The sequence below is a fragment of the Panthera uncia genome, assembly GCF_023721935.1.
Source record: "Panthera uncia isolate 11264 chromosome B3 unlocalized genomic scaffold, Puncia_PCG_1.0 HiC_scaffold_1, whole genome shotgun sequence".
In the NCBI taxonomy this organism is placed as follows: Eukaryota; Metazoa; Chordata; class Mammalia; order Carnivora; family Felidae; genus Panthera; species Panthera uncia.
Genome location: NW_026057582.1, coordinates 56,384,647 through 56,404,407, shown reverse-complemented (window position 1 = coordinate 56,404,407; position 19,761 = coordinate 56,384,647). Strand labels below are relative to the sequence as shown.

General features: G+C 33.7%; 1 long non-coding RNA gene across 2 annotated transcripts in view; it reads right to left on the bottom strand.

The window, feature by feature from the left end:
• The window catches only part of LOC125909556 (uncharacterized), an 83,620-nt gene extending 64,748 nt beyond the window's left edge, over nucleotides 1-18,872 (bottom strand). Inside the window, exon 1 of one of the 2 annotated variants that reach the window (XR_007453720.1) lies at nucleotides 18,692-18,872. This is a non-coding gene — a long non-coding RNA (uncharacterized LOC125909556). The remainder of the gene's footprint in view (nucleotides 1-18,691) is intronic. The other variant, XR_007453719.1, reaches the window with a different exon arrangement.
• Nucleotides 18,873-19,761: the final 889 nt, after the last annotated feature.

Genomic DNA, 19,761 nt, shown 5'->3' with positions numbered 1-19,761 from the left:
TTGCTAATATGAAGTTGAAGGGAAACACAGGAAGAAATGTGATGGGCCTGCAGGAGTAGAGAACAGCCCTTTGCTGACAATAAGACCTAGCTGCAAGGAACTGGATTCTCTCAATAAATTGAATGAATTTAGATTCAGATTCCTCCCTGGATGGGATGTTAGCCTGGACTGCAGCCTTGAATTTGGCTTTGTGAGACCCTGAGCACAGAACCCACCTCAGTGAACCCAAACCTCTGATTTACAGAGTAATAATAAATAGTGAGTACATATTGGAATGATTAGGTATGGTTTTAAGTTGATTGGTTTGAGGCAATATGGCTGAAGTATCAATCCCAGCATTCTTTTTTGCAGAAGAAAATAGACGGAGACAATCCCTTTGAAATAGATTTGTCTCCTTTGCTTCTCAGTAGCATTTATTGATTACATATTCCATCAATCATTCACTGGTCTATGGAATGTTTTATTGTCCAATAAGTAAAACATTGTTTTTTCTAAAATGTAATTTCTGGAAAATGCTCTCAAAATTTGGCTTTCCCACAGCTGACAAGAACTGAGGAGATAGTACATAACTACAGTCTCTCTTCCCAAGTGGATTTCAATACAGTTTAATTTAATCATCCCCTGTAGGCTTGCTTATATATCTTGTTGATCAGTACGGTTGACACTTCTATTCTGGAAAATCTTTTATGGTTTACTGTATCTTCAGGCTTCACTCCAATTGGTAGAAAGTCTATTATGCCAAGACAATGGGTTATAGATAAAACAAATAGTGCTGTATGAACTTTAAAATATTCTGAGTCCAGTGTCAGGTCAGAGCAAAAAGACTACATTCCCAAAGCTATAAAATATAATTTTAGAAGCTTTTAATGATTGTTTATTAAGATAGTTCTAAGCTATTTTATTGTAGACTTTTAAATAAAATTCTAGCTGCCACCATAAATGAGAAAATACTAACAAATAAAACAGAGGTAATTGATTTTTTTTGTAAAGCATGAACACATTTCTCATCCACAGGAAACACACAGACAACTCCCAGTGATACCAATTCAAAGAACATAACCAGCAACAGGTTGTAAGAATGTCATTCATTAACACCTATTGAAGAAAACATCAACAAACCCTTAAATATCAAGCAATGTAAATATAAAAAAATATATATATATTTACATTGTATTTGACCCTCTGAAGTAATATATATATATATATATTTTTTTTTTTCCTGACCTAAGCAATCTACTAATAGACCAGAGTATGTTTAAAGAGATTATTTGTGGGATTAATTTTGGCTGATATATTCTTCATTAGCTTTTAAGTTAAAAGTTAGGTGTGCAAATGATTACTAAATATTCAGCATTTGAAAAAGGGAAACGGGTGCATGGGTGGCTCAGTCAGTTAAGCTTCTGACTTCAGCTCAGGTTATGATCTCGTAGTTTGTGGGTTCAAGTCCTCAATCGGACTCAGTGGTGACAGCTCGGAGCCTGGAGCCTGTTTCAGATTCTATGTCTCCCTCTCTCTCTCTATCCCTCCCCTGCTTGTGCTCTGTCTGTCTCTCTCTCAAAATAAATACATTAGAAAATTAGTACATAAATAAATAAATAAATAAATAAATAAATAAATAAGGGAAACAGAACATATGTATAATACTTTATTCTCATAATACTCTATAATGAAAGATTTTGGTTACATTCTAACATAAAAAATTAGAATGTGCTCAATGCCACTGAATGGTCAATTTTAAAATGATTAAAATGGTAAATTTTACCATTCACCTTTTCATGATGAATGCTGTATGTATTTGCCCCATAAAAACAAGTTAATTCATATGCCTTGAGAGAAAACACATTTTCCCAAGTTCAATAAGAAACAACTCATAATACTTCTAGGGCTATCTAAAGACCTTAGAGCTGCACTGTCCAAGACACTTCTGCCAGTAGCCATATGTGAATGTTAAACACTTAATGTGTGGCTGGTGCAGCTAAGCAACTCACTTTTTTTTTTTTTTTTTTTTTTTTTTTTTTTTTAACATTGATTTTTGAGAGACAGAGCATGAGCAGGGGAGGGGCAGAGAGAGAATGAGACACAGAAGTTGAAGCAGGCTCCAGGCCCGGAGCTTTCAGCACAGAACCTGACTTGGGGCTTGAACTCATGAACTGTGAGATCATGATCTGAGTGACCCAGGCACCCCAACTAAGTAACTGATTTTTAAATTTTATTTTAATAAGTGTAAGTTTAAATTTAAAAAGTGAAGCAGTAGAAAACAATTTTTGTATGAAACTCAATATTGTTCTGGTAGGACCATATTTCACCATAACTATTGCACTGAACAAGTTATTACTGCTGTATTATAGTGTGCCTCTTAGATGCATACCTTGTTTCCAATAATACACAGAAACATGCCTCTTATCTCTTTTGTGTCAATGGATTGATTTAGTGTGAATGACATTTCCTATAATCTGATAAATTGTCTGTAAAATTGTCATGTCATGATTTGAATATTTTATTCACACAACATGAATTACAGTTTTACCTATGAAATCATGAATGGTAATTAAATTGATATAATTATTATTTCCATGGTAATAAAATTATTTTTGTGGTTAAACAAGTATAACATATTTGTAAATTCATAACGAAAGCATACTACCGAAGTTGAACTGAGAAGAAATGCAGAAGCCAGTGTTAAGACCAGAACATTGAAGTAAAATAAATACTGGAAAATAGTATGTCACATGTTTCATGAAAAGATCATAGCAAACTATTGTGACAGAGTCCAACAATTGTCTGTTGTGTAAACTCTTTTGGAGATAATAATGTGGACAATATGAAGATTTTTTTTCAGCCAACACAGTGAGTTTGATAAGAAATTTCCTCCCAAAAGCAGAAAAGAATTGATGGAATTAGTATTTTAGAATCAGAATCAACAAAAATTTGAAATTTTTTTTTTAATTTTTTTTTTAACGTTTATTTATTTTTGGGACAGAGAGAGACAGAGCATGAACAGGGGAGGGGCAGAGAGAGAGGGAGGCACAGAATCGGAAGCAGGCTCCAGGCTCTGAGCCATAAGCCCAGAGCCCGACGCGGGGCTCGAACTCACGGACCGCGAGATCGTGACCTGAGCTGAAGTCGGATGCTTAACCGACTGAGCCACCCAGGCGCCCCTGAAATTATTTTTAACAGGATCTGAGTTTGTTTATTTGATCAGCTATAAAATGACTTGGATCCCCTGTCAGAAATGGAAAACCATTTTTAGAAGGAGTTATGGTAAAATAAATTACTTTTTAAATTATGGGATCTTTGATAGAAAATTATGAGTACATGAATAATAAATTACATGTTTTAGAAAATGCGAATGATTTTCAATTAAGCATGGAGTATTTTCTTGTTGAACACCAATCTTTTGAAAAATATTGAATATCAATTGAGTCAAAATATGAAAATTACAATGTTCTTTAGCTTTAGATGAGTCATGCATTATAAGATACTGCCCACTTAATACTCTGTGTGTCTTTTGTTTCATATGACTTCAGTCCATTACCTAAGTAATCAATTCATGTTATGGATATTTTGCAATCATTTACATCTGTTCAACAAAGATATCGGTTTGATATGAAGATATTAGCTTCTACCGTAGTAGATTTATGATAGTTATATCAAAAATCAGCACTGTTTGCACATTTAAAGCAAGAGAGTGGTAATTTCCTTACTGATATGTTCCACTCTATGATGCATGATGAAACAACCATGATACTATGAAAATTAACATGCATGTATAAAAAGTGTTCAACATTTATGTGTAAATGCTATGAGTTATTTAAAACAATTTATTAATTCTAGTGATGAGGTTGATGTGATCCTTCAAGAATTTCACTCAACCTTGTGCCTCACAAAAGCTTATTGTTCACTGCTATCCTTTTTTTACTAAAGAAAAATCTCTGTAATATTTTGTCTTACAACCATCCCTTCTAGAGAATGGAGGCCTCAATACATGGTTAAGTGTTAACAAACAGAATTTTGTGCCATAAATATGGCAGAATTTCTGTGAATCATATTGGCAGCTCAATTCTGGAAACTCTCCAGTGGTTTGAGGTATAATTTGATCATTTTCTTTCATTAGACTTTCATTAGTCAGCTTTTCTCTCCACGACCTCCATCCCCAGGCTGTGGTTCTTGGAAATTCGTTACAAAATGTGTGTTTTTTTTCTAATTAGGGCACTGGAATTAGTAACAGAGTATTAAAAATACATTAAGCAGGGCAATAAATTTCATTCACTCTGCACATTTTCATCTTACACAATACATAGCAGGTATATTTTATAACAGACTCTTTAGTGAACAGATGTAATCACTACCAGGGAAGCAAGATTAAGAATTCAAAGTTGAAGACACTGTTGTAATATTGTTCACTAGGTTTTGTTGACATATGGAATAATTTGTCTTAGATAATGGGATATATAGTTTCCTCACTCTTTGGAAATTGAGGAATGATTTTATAATATGGCACTTTTAAAAGTTAGTATCATTAGTAATCATTGAAATGGCTATGATTTTCAAAGTAGGCAAAGAGAAATCAGTGTTCTGAATTTTTTTCATATAGTGACACCAAGACTGTGTACACAGGTTGATTTACTTTCCAGAATTAACTAAAGGCCTAAAAATGGTTCTTTGTGTATGTCTAAATTAGAGTCAGCAAGATCTAAAGCCACCTTCTCTTAAAAACACTAGATAATTTCCTCATTAAAGAATTCAAAAGAACAAGTTGTGGAATTATGTCTTGTTGATAGATGTTTTTTCTCCACGTGAACAAAATAGTTTTTAAAGTACAGTTAGTGGTTCAGTAGCACTAAGGTAACATGAAAATGTCCATGATTAATCCAGGGCTTTCCTATTTTACTTCCTCTTAACAGAAAAAAAAGGCTCTTAAAAGTTAAGTATTGTGTCTGTTTCTAGTATAGCTTTGTAAGATTTTATTCTATAAATAACAAATGTAAACACATTTGTTTACAAACACTATAGGAAGGATTTGGAGAAGAAAACAAAGTAGACAAATTTTGGAGGGCAGTTAAGTGTTGTAGGAAAAGGCTGGCATGGGGTGGGCTGATGTTGCAGGAGGGCCTAAAAGTGTGACCTATGGTGAGTAAAGATTCAAAAGAGCAAGTTCATCATCTTTCTGGCCTGAGAAAAGTGAGAGCAAAGTTTTGGACAACTATGGCCTATGAAGAATGAGAGTGGGTACTGAGAGAGAGAGGAAGAAAAAAACCCAAACAAACAAAACTGAATTATAGTAGTCCTGAACTCTATATTAGTTTTATCCAATTCTCTGGCTGACTCCAAGCCAGTTGTGTGCAAGGAAAATTTGAAGCAATGTGTGGAAAAGATTAATGAATTGCCCTTCTACCATTACCATCAAGGTAAAATAGATTTTGCAGTTTGAACATAACCATGTCAATGCCTTGCTTAAACAAAAATGTGAACACTCTTGATAGGTGTATATCAGAATGCAGCATCTTCATGACAATATTTACAATGTCTGTTATAATCTAAAGTCAATAGGCATACAAAAAGAATCAGGAAAATACAATCGATTCTGAAGGGAAAATAATATCAACAGAGGCCAGCTGCAAGATAAACTTGATGTTGAAATTATCAGATAAGGACATTAAAGAAGCTACCATAATTAGACTTAATGAGGTAAAGGAAAAAATAAACATGAAGGATAAAGAGATAAGAAATTTTAGCAGAGAAATACAAAATACAAAAGAAAACTAAATGTAAGTTTTAAAAGTGAAAATTTTAGTATTTAAATTTAAAAAAATAACTGGCTGGGGAAATGAAGATAATAGAAAACAAATAACCCTTTGAAGAGGACAGAGAAAATATTTTTGAACAAAGTAAACAAAGACTCTGGGAAGTTAGGAAGAAAATTAAAAGGGCTAATACACATATAATTTAATTCATGGAAGAAGAGAAGAAAAAAAAGATGAAGCAGAAAGTGTGTCTGAAAATTAATGGCTGAAAAATTTACAAATTTGGTGAAATACAATATTTACATTTTAATAATATGTGCGATAAACACAAAAGAAAATATGTTTAAACATATCACATCCAAACTGCTGAAAGGGAAAAGTAGAGGAAGAGTATTGAATGCTGCCAGGCAAAAATAAAACATTGAGAGGATTCCAAAGGTGGCAGAGTAGGAAGTCCCAGGAACCTGTCTCACCACTGCCAGAATTAATCTGATGTAACTCTTTTGGAATTTAGGAGTCTATTGAAAGCTTGCAACTTAACAGAAGACTTGGAGAATTAATTGCAGTGAACTTTTGTCAATTTCAGCTCTTAGCACAGTGTCCTCTCCCCAGTACATACCCCCAGTCCCATGGCAAGTAGTCATGAACATATTTTGGGGGGAGCATCTTGCATGCAGTTTGTGGAAACCAGGGTGGGACATTTGCTGTCCAACAAATATCAGGGATCTGTGCTCTGATCACTGATTGTTGCTTTTGCTTTCGGTGGTACAAGGAGGCAGGTGGCCATTGCTATTGTACCTGACCACATTTTTGCCTCTCCCACTCTTGCTGAAGTGACCTCCAAGCTATTTAAAAAGCTAGAACTCTTTACATCTAAAGAGTAAAAGTGTGATGAGCCCAGTATGGTGACTAAAAGGTAAAAGATTAAGAGGGGTAAAAAGAGGTACAGTGTTGCAAAATATCTAACTTTTACATACATTACTAGTGCTGAACAACCACTAGGGTGATCACCAAAAAAATAACTGCAAAGGGACCTATAAATTTCAAAATAATTCTTTAAAAACTCAAATAATGTGAGGCGCCTGGGTGGCTCAGTTGGTTAAGCGTCTGACTTCGGCTCAGGCCATGATCTCACGGTTTGTGAGTTTGAGCCCTGCGTCTGTGCTGACAGCTCGGAGCCTGGAGCCTGTTTCGGTTCTGTGTCTCCTTCTCTGTCCATCCCCAACTTGTGCTCTGTCTCTCTATGTCTCTCAAAAAATAAACAAATGTAAAAATTTTTTTTTAATTAAAAAAAATAAAAACTCAAATAATGCAAAAAAAAAAAAAGAGAGAGAACAGAAAAATGGAAACAGGAGAATACAGAAACAAAAAGTGACATTTCCCACCATCGAACATACACTGTACAGATTTTACTTTATATTTTACAAGTATTCTTACCTTCACTGGAACGTAATTTATGTGAAAACAGAGATCATTTGTTTCCATGTACTTATTTACACATTTTTAAATTAATTTCAATTTCACATTCTCTAAGTACCTGAAACATATTAAATGCTTAAAAACTATTGGTTGCATAAATTAATACATTTCAGACTTAATTTAATTTTTATCTATTAAGGTAGAACTAATCTAATGTGAGCCAAATAGACCCATATGAGAGAATACATGAAAATCATTTATATTCTTCACCTGAGTGCTAAATTCAATTCCACGTTTTCTAAAGCTTACTCTTCCTAGAATCACATATTCTTAGTTGTTGAATCATAGTATAATTTCTGGTTCGTTGGCAGCTCAAGTTACCATTTTAAATCCTATCAAGGAAAGCATGAGTAGAGATAAGTGATCCTCAGTGGAATCTGGTTAGACTCAGATTATCAAGGTTTTCTTCCAGATGCTTTATGATGATAAAAATACTGTATGTACTTATTAAGTTTGTTCAGTTGGGCCACATAGTCCTCTTGTTATAACATTTTGATATTCTAACATGTAGCCCCAGAAGCAACCCATACAGAAGTATCTTGGAAAGTTGGGTAAAAAGATTACTTGAGGGGCGCCTGGGTGGCTCAGTCAGTTAAGCGTCCGACTTCGGCTCAGGTCATGATCTCACGGTTCGTGGGTTCGAGCCCTGCATTGGGCTCTGTGCTGACAGCTCTGAGCCTGGAGTCTGCTTCGGATTCTGTGTCTCCCTCTCTCTCTCTCTGCCCCTCCCCTGCTCATGCTGTCTCTGTCTCTCAAAAATAAATAAATGTAAAAAAAATCATATAAAGTACTTTGCAAGATATCTGTCACATTATTTCTCTTTAACATATTAAATGGGTAGTAATAGATGAAGTTAATACATCACGTTCTTTTCAAACTAGCTTTATCTGTTTATTTAGACAAGTCACAAGATTACCTCTGGGTTTGCTAAGGATGTTGATTGAACAGAGAAGGAGACAGATAAACAAAAATAGGCAAAGAATTTGAGTGAAATTAGTTTCCAATATTTATTTCTACTTTTCAACAGATCAAATATGACACTGTGAGGCAACATAATATGAAACTATGACAGGGTTTTCAGCCAAGCCAATGGCTAAGGCTTCTGGGTATCTGGAAAAATTAGAATAGAGAGAGAATGAGGAGGACCCAAAAGAAATGGATCTTTCCTCCACCCAATCGTATGTTAATCTATTCCCTGAAATCAATAGTTTTCATTTTTATGTAAGATAAATTTTAATAAATTAAGAAATCAAAGGAGCTCAACCATCTCATTGGAGCTAACCAAAACCTTAGTGGGGTTAAGTGAGGTGGAACAAAACAGGAAACATCTATCACACATGGCCTAATTCTTAAGAAACCCAAATGGAAAATTCTTACACTGAAAAATAAGACACAACCACTTATTTAGTAAAGAAATATTGGGGTCCCTGGGTGGCTCAGTCAGTAAGCATCCAACTTCAGCTCAGGTCATGATCTCACAGTTGTTGAGTTTCAGCCATGCATCGGGCTCTGTGCTGACAGTGCAGAGCCTAGAGTCTGCTATAGATTCTGTGTCTCCCTTTGTCTCTGCCCCTCCCCTTATTGTACCCTGTCTCTCAAAAATGAATAAATGTTTAAAAAATATTTTTTTAAGAAATATTAACGAGGCCACTGAGGAGATTTCACTAAACAAGACTTGAATATATTCCTTTTAAAAGGAATGACTTAGTAAGTTAGTCCTTAAAACTTATTTACTAATTTAACATAGGCCTAGTGGAAATTGCTCATCTCCATTTCACAAACATCAGCTGAAGTGCCTCACGTGGGTGCTACGAAACCACTTTCCACATAAACATGGCCAGGGCTGCCAGGTGCTGCCTGCTATAGCCAGAGTACTCAGTACAGCACTTACACTGTTAACTAAGGTCTCTCCACAGGCTACTTGGTTTTCCTCACAGTAGGGTGGCTGGTTACAAGAGTGACTATCACAAGAAAGTGGTATCGTTTTCGACATTGCTTCGGAAGTCACATGGCATATTTCTGCTCCACTCTGTTGAAAAAAAACACCTAGTTTTAAGCAGATATAATCAACCCCTGTTGATGTTGGAGTGGTAAAATTCTAGAAGTGTAGTAGTGGCCATTTTTGGAAAATCCAAAGTTTCATACTCAATTCTTCTGTGGCCTACACACAATATTTTGGACAAAATAAACACTTTAGCCCTCAGTGAAAAATATCAAAAACTCATGTTTCCACGGCTTACATCATTTGAGTTTATATCATTTCACACACTTAAGTTCAACTTTGCTAAGATAAGTAAGTTTCAATGTTTCACTTGTTCAACTGTTTAATTTACTCACAAATATTTATGATTGCTGGTTTACATTTAGCACTTTACATAATCTGGGACATGGCTTCATGCAAATATGTCAATATTTTATTATGCTTAATATTTTACTTTTAAAATTATAAAATTCTTTATCACACTACGGCATAATTAACACTGGTTTTTTATTTCTCTTCCTTTTTACTTTATTTTTTACCTCTATACCTTTTCATTTCAAATTGTCCTATCCTAAACCATATTTAAATTAGAATATTTTTATGTTTTTGGGGGTTTTTTTTGCTTTATTTTAAAGAGATACAGAATATCAATTGGGCATGACACAATGTCATCTCTTTCTTAGGAATTACTTGGAGTTTTCTTTGAAAACAAGTGAGGAAAATATGGAATTATGCTTTTCTTTATTGATTTATATTATATCATTGGCAGTTTCTAGTTGGTTACCAGATAAATACATTTTGATAGTTATTCCTACCATAGTCAGAAAGATCGCAGTTAATACTATGAATATTGTGAAATGAAACATATACAAATCTTCCAATATATACCAACATTATAGATCTTAGTACAAAAATTGACCACTATCATCAATGGACTGCTAAACTGTTGGTTTAAGGTAGTTTTGGCTGAGCCAACTAAATGAGGAAACTGAATTCTAGTCTACTGTGGTCCTCAATATAGATGGGTTTCAAAGGTAAGGTCATATCAATAAATAAAACTATTAAGAATTCTATTAATAATAAAAGCAATTCCTATTATGTATACAGTCTATTTTTCCTCACAAATCCTATCTTCCTAATTGTAGCTTATCATTTCTGTTTACCTCAATATTAGTAATGAAGCAAGTTGTGAATCTAAGCAATAATTAGAAAGAAAGCATTAGATTATTTTCTTCAACATTTCTCTCATCTTCCAATTGCAATAAGATAATGTATGATGACAGAGCATGTCAATAGGAATGATGCAATTATTTTTCTAAATGAATGCGATGAAACATGATTAGGTGAAGCCCTTTTACTTGGTTTGCTGTAGTTTTGCCTTTTAATACTTTCATTTCAGCTACTAAACATTTGTGGTTGGCAAACAAATCTATCTTCTGTTGAATTTTGTTTTATGGAATCTCTAGGATCATAAATGGTTTCCAGTGTGCAGAGACATTTATAAAATAATAGAAATGTTTAAGCTATTAAAATGTTTTCCTGAAATTGCAAATTATATGAAGTCAATTAATTGACCATTATTTGTTGTTTTTCACATATGATATACCCTTATCCAATGAAGTTTCAATTTTTTTAAATATTTTTGGAAATCTCTGTTCCAAAACTGTCTCTAAAGATACAAATAGACCACAGAAAATTACTGTATTTTTATATTTATTATCATTAGTTTCAATGTTTCTAAAAAATTAAATATCTCTTTAAATGATGCCAAATCTTACCCTTGAGATAAACTGTTTAAATTGATTCATATTTTACCCATCAATATAAAAGTATCCTAAAAACATTCAATATGCGTTTTTTATTTTCTGTACTTAATTCAGAATTTTAAAGTAATTTTATCACCAGAATAACTCTGAGTTTTCTCCTTTATTTCAATATTTTGTGTCATCTTTCTCCAGAATAATGTTTCAAACAGTAAGTGTACAATGTAGCCTAAAATATAAAATGAAATTTTTAATAAATTGTGTCTGTAATATCACAAAATTGCCAAGAATATATATATTAAATGATTTCCTTAAAATAAAAATCACTAATTGTTTTCCTTGTGTTGGTTTTGTATCTCATATTATTATACAGTTGATAAAAAATAATGTGCTATGAAACTTGAATTCAATAACACTGTCAGAACTATACCCTAAAAATAACTCCAGATTATTCAAGTATCCGTTGTGCATGGTAAATATTTAAAACTGTCCCAGATTCTTCTGCCAGATACCATGCCTTGATCCCTTCTTAATAGAATGTAAGTTCTGGAACCAGACTACCTGGGTTTATATCCTTGCCCTACCATTTCTGTCACCTTAGAAATATTTTACCAGTCTCCTCCAGTTACCATCTATAAAATGGTGAACGTATATCACTTATTATGATGGGCATTAAATTAAATATTTCATCTAAATGTTTAGCATATGCTCTGTTTTTTAAAAAGTATATAGCTTTTATTTTTTAAATGATTTTTCTGCTCCAGATCATCTGTTCAGGTGATATAAATTTCAGAGTTGCCTTATCAAAAATAATTGTTAGCAAAGTAAATATGAATTTTCTGCAACAAACCAATTTTCTCAAAAGGAAATAAAATGCAATTTGATTTTTCCTTTTCTTAATGTTTTTTCTGTAACTTGCCTGTATTAGCTCAAAAAAGGAAAAGCATCACTTTATCTCCTAGTTTCTGCCTCATGAACACTGGCTTTCAGAATATAAAAAAATAATTTGGTACCGACTGCTGATTTTCTAGTGATCCATTTAGGGGTTCAGTGTGCTTATTTAATAATGAGTGCATATTCATTTCCTGTTTGCAAATTTTATAGTACAATTCTGTATGTACTCTACATGAGATATCTCAATATTATGTATGGCTTTTAAGCAAGTGCATCAAAACACAATTGACTTGTTTCCTTGTATTTAGTCATTTGCTTAACCACTAGAGGGAAATAAAACACATAATCCCTGTCCATAATGAATTTCAAAGGTTGGTTTATAAGACCATGTCAAGGCTCTGTAACTTTTATTCTAGTAGCTATGTTTTTCTCTTAAAGGCAAGAGATATTACTTCAATTACATGGTTTTCAGTATATTAGATAACCTCTAATCTCAGCTAGATTGTTGAGAGCTAAAAAAGGAAAAAAAATAAATCTAGGTCATAAACTCATTTTCCAAGTGTCCTTTTAGGAAAAAGAGGACTGTATGTCATAGAATGTGCATTGAAATAGCCTCAATTATTTTAAAATTAAAAAAAAATTTATATGATTACCAATTTATAGAAATTAGTTTAAAAATAATAATACAGTTTTTGAGTATTTATAATTTCTTATTGATTTATTCCATATTTTTATTGCATATTAATTATGCCCAATGACTCCATTAGATAAATGCTATGAATTATGAGAATAATAGCAAAATTACAATAAATAACCTAGTTTAGATAAATAAACGACCAAATGGTAATAGTTGTGTTTTTTTTCTTTCTTACTTTTCTCCTTCTTTAAAAGGAATAATTGAGAGGAGCCTGGGTGGCTCAGTTGGTTAAGAATCTGACTTTGGCTCAGGTCATGATCTCACAGTTTGTTAGTTTGAGCCCCGTGTTGGGCTCTGTGCTGACAGCTCAGAGCCAAGAGCCTGCTTCAGATTCTGGGTCTCCCTCTCTCTCTGCCCCTCCCTCCTGCTGTTCATGCTCTGTCTTTCTCAAAAATAAGCAAACATAAAAAAATAATTAAATAAAAAGTTACAGAGAGGGAAGGAGGCAAACCATAAGAGACTCTTAAAAACTGAGAGTAAACTGAGGGTTGATGGGGGGTGGGAGTGAGGGGAAAGTGGGTGATGGGCATTGAGGAGGGCACCTGTTGGGATGAACACTGGGTGTTGTATGGAAACCAATTTGACAATAACTTTCATATTAAATAAATAAATAAATAAATAAATAAATAAATAAAAAAAAACACACTCGATTTTCCCAAAATGAAAAAAAAAAAAAAAAGAAAAAGAAAGAAAAAGAAAATGTCATGATAATGGGAATGATTAAATATCTTTTTCAGTTTTGGATGTGTAAGTTTAGAGTAGGATAAATTGGAAAAATGAAAATAATTGGTAAATAAATATACTGGAATATATTTTGTAACTTTTTTCCTTTTACATGTATTTAATTGAAATTTTGAATGGCAATACTGCTTTTCAAAATTAAGATCATCCCTGCAAATTACAAAACACCTTGACTTTTTCTGAGTCTTCTAAGAAGAGTAATTCCTAAGCCATCCATTAAGAAGTACTCAAATGTGTTGAAATGCTAATTGTAATTGTATATTTGTCTTTAATAAGCACACATACACTTAGGTTGGAAATGTATTAATTCATTGTCTTATTTCTTATCTAGTGCACCAGCCCACTAAGTTCAGCTCAAATATATGTGCTCCAAATGCTTTATCAGTTGTATTAGAAGATATACATTGTTGTTACTTTTGTGTTACAGATGATGTCTTTTATGCCAAATTCTACCATTACATAATATTACAAATATGATCAGAACAGCAGTTACTTTTAAACTCTTGTCCATATTGCTATATCTTCCTGCAGAATTATTACTACAGTTAACAGTATAAGAATATTGTTTCCAAAATGATTCTGCACATAACTGTAGTACTAATTAAAATAATTATTTTTCCATAAGATTTTTAATATTTTAATTTTAATTGTGACACATTTTGAACAGAGAAAATAGCAGAAAATAATATTACATATACCTATCCGTAATTATAATTAAACGTACATTACAATACTATTTGGTCCTACGTAGACCAAAGTACATACACTATTCTTTTCCTCTTTATCATTACCCAGAGTTAACCAAATTCCTAACATTGGTATCATTTCCATGCTTTATACTCTTCATTTCTTGATATTCATTTCTTACATATGTTTCAATATGTAATATCAGAGCACACACATCATTGCTTTGATTTGCTTCTTGAAATGTTACAAAATAATGGACTCGCGAAACTATCTTATTTAAGGTTCTATATGTCACTTTTGAAGGAGAGAAATTGGCCAATGCTATTTTACCCATGTATTTCCCTTTTTGGTTTTAGTACAAAATAAAACTACACTAAAAATATTTGGGTTCAAGTGCTGGCTAAGATGTATGTACATACTACCAGTATGTGCTAATGAATACTGAGAACTCTCACAAGTAAATAGAGCAGACAGAATAGAGGTGAAGACCAGGATTCAAGCTATCATTAAAGTTGCAGTGAATTTAACATTTTTTTTTTTTTTACTTGCTCTGATACCTCCTGGCTTGAACCCATGTACCAGAAGAATCCACTGAATCAAGGAAGGAGCTCCAAGAGAAAACCTCTAGCTCTGGCTCAAGGAGCATAAAAGGGAACCCCTGATACTCCAAGAGGGTATATAATGTTTCTCTTTTGTTTTCTTTCCTCTGTTCTCCTACACTCTAGTCTTTAAACAACCACATCATGGTTACAGCAATGGAAGCCTGAAAGAGGCAAAATTACAAGAGAGAGGAACCTTCATCTTCCTATAATGGAATGTGTTTCCAAAAGAATGGGTAAAATTCCATTATTTATTTTTTCTTTCTCTTAACTTTTTTGCTAGGCTCTGGATTCAGGAGCAGTTTGTGGAATGCACACCAAAGCAGGGTACATATATTTCCAGTGTTCTGTGTAGAATTCCAGAGATTAGCCCAAATAAACCAGGAAGTGCAAGAGAGGTTATAGAGATGAAAGTGCTAAGGAAAAAAATACACAAATTGTTTATGAATTTCTGGGCTCCTCTTAAAACTCCATGCTTGTGGATCTGATCTCATTCAGTACACCAAACACTGAATTGAACAGATAGACCACCAGGTCTGGGTATTGGTTGGTATACATATAGAACAGATCTGAATAGTGTAGTAAAGAATTTGAATCAGAATTACCTACAAGGGTAGACACATAAGGCTAGTAGCAGACCTGTCCACTGAAACTTGGCAGGCCAGAAGGGAGCGGCAGGAAATCTTCAATGTGCTGAATAGGAAAATATGCATCCAAGAATCCTTTATCCAGCAAGCTGTCATTCAGAATAGAAGGAGAGATAAAAGCTTTCCCAGAAAAACAAACTAAAGGAGTTTATGATCACTAAACCAGCCCTGCAGGAGATCCTACGGGGGACTCTGTGAGTGGAAAGCAGCAAAGACTACAAAGGACCAGAGACATCATCATGCACATGAAACCTACATATAACACAATGACACTAAATCCATAAAATTCAATAATCAAAATAATAATTATAATATATATAATATATAATATATATAATATAATAATAATAATAAAAATAATCAAAATGCCCCAATCAAAAGACATAGGGTATCAGAATGGATAAAAAAACCAAGATCCATCTATATGCTGCCTACAAGACTCATTTTAGACCTGAGGACACCAGCAGCCTGAAAGTGAGGGGATAGAGAGCCATCTATCATGTCACTGGATGTTAAACGAAAGCCGGAATAGCCATACTTATATCAGACAAACTAGATTTTAAAACAAAGACTGTAACAAGAGATGAAGAAGGGCATTATATCATAATTAAGGGGTCTATCCACTAAGATGAGCTAACAATTGTAAATGTTTATGCCCCCAACCTGGAGACACCCAGATATATAAAAGAATTAATCACAAACATAAATAAATGTATAGATAACAATACTGTTATTGTAGGGGACTTTAATACTCCGCTCACAACAAAGGACAGATCATATAGGCAGAAAATCAGTAAGGAATCAATGGCTCTGAATGACACATTGTACCAGATGGACTTAAAAGATATATTCAGAACTTTTCATTCAAACGTAGCAGAATACACTTTCTTTTTGAGTACACATGGAATATTCTCCAAAATAGATCATATACTGGGTCACAAAACGGCCCTGAAAAAATATAAAAGGATTGAGATCATACTATGTATATTTTCAGATCACAATGCTATGAAACTTAAAGTCAACTTTAAGAAAAAATTTGGAAAGCCCCAAATACATGGAGATTAAAGAACATCCCACTAAAGAATAAATGGGTCAACCAGGAAACTAAAGAAGAAATTAAAAAATATATGGAATCAAATGAAAATGAAAACATGGCAGTGCAAACCCTTTGGGATGCAGCAAAGGCATTCCTAAGAGAACAATACATTGCAATCCAGGCCTATCTTAAGAAGCAAAAAAGTTCCCAAATATAGAACCTAACATCACATCTAAAGGAACTAGAAAGACAGTAACAAAGAAAGCCCAAACCAGCAAAAGAAGAGAAATAATAAAGATTAGAGCAGAAATAAACAATATAGAATCAAAAAAAAAAAAAAGTAGAACATATCAATGAATCTAAGAGCCTGTTTTTGAAAGAATAAACAAAATTGATAACCCCCTAGCCAGACTTCTCAAAAAGAAAAGAGAGAGGGCCCAATTAGAGGCAATGAAAGAGAAGAGATCACAACCAACCTCACAGAAATACAATTATTAGAGAATACTGTGAAAAATTATATGCCAACAAACTGGACAATCTGGAAGAAATGGACAAATTCCTAGATACTCACACGCTACCAAAACTCAAAAGGGAAGAAATAGAAAATTTGAACAAACCTATAACCAGCAAAGAAATGAATCAGTTATCAAAAATCTGCCAACAAATAAGAGCCCTGGGCCAGATGGCTTCCCCGGAGAATTCTATCAGACATTTAAGGCAGAATTAATACCTATTCTTCTCAAGCTCTTCCAAAAAATAGAAACGGAAGGAAAGCTTCTGGACTCATTCTGTGATGCCAGCATTAGCTTGATTCCCAAACCAGACAGAGGCCCCACTAAAAAGGAGAGTTACAGACCAATATCCCTGATGAACATGGATATAAATGTCAACAAAATACTAGCAAATCAAATTCAACACTATATTAAAAGAATTATTCACCATGATCAAGCGGGATTCATTCCTGGCTGGGCTGCAGGGCTCATTCAATATTCGCAAATCAATCAACGTGAAACATCACATTAATAGGAGAAAGGGTAAGAACCACATGATCCTGTCAATAGATTCAGAAAAATCATTTGACAAAATACAGCATCCTTTCTTAATAAAAATCCTCAAGAAAGGCTGGATAGAAGGAACATACCTAACCATTCAAAAGCCATATGTGAAAGGCCCATAGCTAGTATCATCCTTAATGAGGATAAGCTGAGAGCCTTTCCCCTGAGATCAGGAACATGACAGGGATGTCTACTCTCACCACTGTTGTTTAACTAGTGTTAGAAGTCCTAGCATCAGCAATCAGACAACAAGATGAAATAAAAGGCATCTGAATTGGCAAAGAAGAAGTCAAACTTTTACTTTCTGCAGATGACATTATACTCTACATGGAAAACCCGAAAGACTCCACCAAAAAAACTACTAGAACTCATACATGAATTCAACAAAACCGAAGGATATAAAATCAATGTACAGAAATCTGCTGCATTTCTATACACCAATAATGAAGCAACAGAAAGAGATATAAAGGAATCGATCCCATTTACAATTGTACCAAGAACCATAAAATACCTAGGAATAAACCAAAGCATAGAGGTAAAAGATCTTTTCACTGAAAACTATAGAAAGCTTATGAAAGAAATTGAAGAAGACACAAGGAAATGGAAAAATATGCCATGCTCATGGATTGTAAGAACAAATATTGTTAAAATGTTATACTACCCAAAGAAATCTACACATTCAATGAAATCCAATTAAAATAATACCAGCATTCTTCACAGATCTAGAACAAACAATCCTAAAATTTGTATGGAACCACAAAAGACCCCAAATAGCCAAAGTAACGTTGAAAAAGAAAACAAAAGCCGGAGACATCACAATCCAAGACTTTAGCTGTAATCATCATAGACAATATGGTATTGGCACAAAAACAGACATATAGACCAATGGAATAGAAGAGAGAACCCAGAAATGGATCCACAAATATAGGGCCAACTAATCCTCAACAAAGCAAGAAAGAGTATCCTTTGGGAAAAAAAAGAAAAAGACAGTCTCTTTAGCAAATGATGCTGGGAGGACTGGATAGCAACATGCAGAAGAATGAAACTGGACTGCTTTCTTACACCATACACAAAAATAAATTCAAAATGGATGAAGGACCTAAATGTGAGACAGGAAACCATCAAAACGCTAGAGGAGAAAACAGGCAACAATTCTTTGACTTTGGCCGCAGCAACTTCTTACTTGACATGTCTCTGAAGGCAAGGAAATAAAAGCAAAAAATGAACTACTGGGACCTCACCTAGATAAAAAGTTTCTGCACATCAAAAGAAATAATAATACTAAAAGGCAACTGACAGAGTAGAGAAGATATTTGCAAATAACATATTAGATAAAAGGTTAGTATCAAAAATCAATAAAGAACTTACCAAACTCAACACCCCAAAAGCAAATAATCCAGAAGAAATGGGCAGAAGACATTAATAGACACTTTTCTAAAGAAGACATCCAGATGGCAAACAGACACATAAAATATGCTCAACATCGCTCATCATCAGGGAAATACAAATCAAAACCACAATGAGATACCTCCTCACACTGGTCAGAACGGCTAAAATTAACAACTCAGGAAATGAAAGATGTTGGCAAGGATGTGGAGAAAGAGGAACACTCTTGCACTGTTGGTGAGAATGCAAACTCATGTAGCTACTCTAGAAAACAGTGTGGAGGTTCCTCAAAAAATTATAAATAGAATTACCCCATGATGCAGCACAAGCACTATTAGGAATTTATCCAAAGGACACAGGAGTGCTGATTCATAGGGGCACAAAACCCCAATGTTTATAGCAATGCTATCATCAATAGCCAAATTATGGAAAGAGCCCAAATGTCCATCAACTGATGATTGGATAAAGAAGATATGGTAAATATAAATATAAATATAAATATAAATATAAATATAAATATAAATATAAATATATATATGTAAATACACACACACACACACACACACACACACACACACACAATGGAATACTACCCAGCATTGAAAAAGAATGAAATTTTGCCATTTGCAACAATGTGGGTGGAACTGGAGGGTATTATGCTAAGTGAAGTAAGTCAAAAAAAGATTATCATATGTTTTCACTCATATGAGGAATTTGAGAAACTTAACAGAAGACCATAGGAGAAGGGAAGGAAAAATAAGTTATGAACAGAGAGGGAGGCAAACTTCAAGAGACCCTTAAATACAGAGAAAAAACTGAGGATTGATGGGAATGAGGAGGGGGGTGGGGAAAATGGGTGGTGGGCATTGAGGAGGGCACTTGTTGGGATGAGCATTGGGTGTTGTATTTAAGTGATGAATCATGAGAATCTACTCCTGAAGCCAGGACTATGACTTGACAATAAATTATTGAAAGAAGGAAAGAAAAAGAAAGAAAGAAAGAAAGAAAGAAAGAAAGAAAGAAAGAAAGAAAGAAAGAAAGAAAGAAAGAAA